At 50.5% G+C, this 2773-nt stretch overlaps 1 non-coding gene across 1 annotated transcript; it reads left to right on the forward strand.

Annotated features, from left to right (window-relative positions):
- The first annotated feature begins 1716 nt into the window (after nt 1-1716).
- Nucleotides 1717-1898, forward strand: LOC116969280. Its single transcript, XR_004410710.1, has one exon. It is a non-coding gene; the product is annotated as a U2 spliceosomal RNA (small nuclear RNA).
- The last annotated feature ends 875 nt before the right edge of the window (nt 1899-2773 follow it).

A 2773-nucleotide genomic window follows, 5' to 3' on the forward strand; every position in this document is an offset into this window, starting at 1 on the left:
TGGTGGAGGCAGGTTCGTTTTTATCATTTAAAAATAAATTGGATAGTTATATGGATGGGAAAGGAATGGAGGGTTATGGTCTGAGCGCAGGTATATGGGACTAGGGGAGATTATGTGTTCGGCACGGACTAGAGGGGTTGAGATGGCCTGTTTCCGTGCTGTAATTGTTATATGGTTATATGGTTATTAGTACAGCGGCCGATGAGCCCCAGCTCGGGGCAACCGGGACCATTGTAGCGGCCGATGGGCCCCAGCTCGGGGCAACCGGGAGCAGTGTAGCGGCCGATGGGCCCCAGCTCGGGGCAACCGGGAGCATTGTAGCGGCCGATGGGCCCCAGCCCAGGGCAACCGGGAGCAGTGAATCTGTCACCGTGCCCCAGCCACGAGAGACGGGAGAAGCGGCGCAGGGAGGTGGTTGGGGGGCGTCTCCTGGTGGTAGATGTTATGTACTTCCGGTGTACTTCCGGTGGCGCTGGTGCCAGCAGCCTCCACCTTCAGCCCGGTAACTTTTTGTTTTTTTGTTTTTTTAGTTATGTTAAAGTGTGTTTTTGATGTTTTTTTAAATGTCTTTATGTGGGGGAAGAGGGCACGGTAAGGGGGAATACCGTTCTTCGGTCGCTTCCTGGAGAGGACGCGACTATTATTCGAGTCGCGTCCTGGCCCCCCCCTCCCCAGCGGCCTACCTACTGGATTGGCGCGGCCTTTCCTGCCGGGATCGACCAGAGCTCCAGCAGCGGCGGGACAGCGCTGTAACGCTGGCGATGCCTTACCGGGGGTCGCCGTCTGGAGCCTGGAGTGTTGGACCTGCTGCACCGACATCATGGAGCTGTGGTTCGCGGGCTCCCAACGCGGGCGGCGCTGATCAACAACGCGGGGTCCTGCGACTCCGCCCGGCTCGGCCGGCGGACTCGGGAGCTGTGGACTCCGGCTGCAGGAGGCGGCTGTTCTGGAGGTCCGGGCCGCTGAGGAGGAGGATGTTGTCCGTCGGGGATCGGCGTCGGCGTTCCATCGGCCCAGTGAGAGGGCCTGAACATTGGGCCGCCCGGGGTGGCGACTGCGGGAGCTCGGAAGGCCCCCACCACGGATGAACATCTGGGAAGATCGGAGGGGAGGCTGGCTGGACTATGGTGCCTTCCTCACCTTGGTGCCACTGTGTTATGTTGTGTCGTGGACTTTCTGTGTTTGTGCTTTTCTTTTTTTAATTCAATTTTATTTTTAATATGTTTTATTATTTATTATTTATTTATTTTTATGATACTGCCTGTAAGGAAAATTCATTTTGTTGTCTCTAATTGAGACAATGACAATAAATTTGAATACAATACAATACAATACAATACAATGTACCGTGGTTCTCCGCTCCGACTGATTAATGTGTATGCCTCACCCGTGCAGAGCGAGCGGCTAGGGAACATTTTCGTGGAATGTAAAAGACGTATAAGCTATTGAACAATTTGTATAGATTACGAAAATGTCGGATGGAATTTTGCACTGTGCACACATTGAATATATATTTAATGTAATATATATTTCATATGTAAATGAATATATATTTATTACTTGGACAGGGGCCACAGAGTGGCATGGGTGGGGGACAGTTTGGTGGAATTTGACAAATGTAAATAAAATTTAAAAAAAGATGATTTTTGTATTGAACAATTTGTAGTCTCCGAAAAATGTCGGATGAATTTTTTGTTCACATGGTTCATGAATTGTATATATTTATCAATTGAATAAAGTCTATTTTGAAATTAAACAGTTTAATATCTGATACGTCCCTTATCTAGGGACCATATATTAAATTGATTTTTGGAACAGGGAGATGGAATAGGGGCTTGCTCCGTCCACTCCACGCATCAACCCAGTATTGCAGTGCCTCTGGGAACGGTGCACTTCCCTTTTGGGAGATTTTCAAAGTTCAAAAGAAAAGATAAAACTTCCTCTTCACCTTTGCATAAAAGCTGCATAAGAGCTGCCCTCTCTCACTCTGCGTGTGTGTGTGTTGACGGGACCAGTCAAGTAAAATGCCTTCCTTTATTTCAAGGGAAAAGAGGAGGATGCTGCTCCCATTTCAGCCCAAATGCAACTGAAACTTCCAGGAAGTTGAAAAAAATCTTCAACAAAATGTTCAAAGTCACAATTACCGGCTCTGCCAATCAAGTCGTCACAGCGAGCACCGCTACTGTAAGACTCACTGACTCTGTGAAGGGGCAGGGGTGAATTTAGCGCCTTCACACCAGTGAGCGGCTGCAGGGCGAGCCATGGCTTGGTCAATGTGGCGGACCCGTCCCCCTGACAGTAGCCCTGGCCGTACGTTCTGGGAGTGGGGACGGGAGGGCAGCCGGCATACTGCGCACGGCTGTGTATTGGCAAGATGTCTTTCTGCAGTTCCTTCTAAAACACTTTGTCTACTCCACTGCGAAATCTCAAGGTATGCCTACTTTGAAGAAGTTCCATAGATGCTGTTGCACCCCACCCGCTGAGTTTCTCCAGCATTTTTGTGTACCGTTGATTTTCCAGCATCTGCAGTTCCTTCTAAAACACTTTGTCTGTCTGTGGCGGTGGGATGACTGGCTCTGGAGGGTGGGCGGGCTTGCACTGTCGCCAGTGTGCCTGGGTGGGCAGCGCCAGAGGTCATGACAAGGCCGGTCACCTTTGTGGGTTTGACACGAGCCAGGCTTAAGGCTGAGGAGGAGAGGCAGCAAGCTGCTGGCTGGCTGGTGGAGGGGAAAGGCAAGGCCAGATGAGCATAAGCAGAGTTTTGTGCTGGAGG

Source organism: Amblyraja radiata, unplaced genomic scaffold (genome assembly GCF_010909765.2).
Source record: "Amblyraja radiata isolate CabotCenter1 unplaced genomic scaffold, sAmbRad1.1.pri S143, whole genome shotgun sequence".
NCBI classification, from domain to species: domain Eukaryota; kingdom Metazoa; phylum Chordata; class Chondrichthyes; order Rajiformes; family Rajidae; genus Amblyraja; species Amblyraja radiata.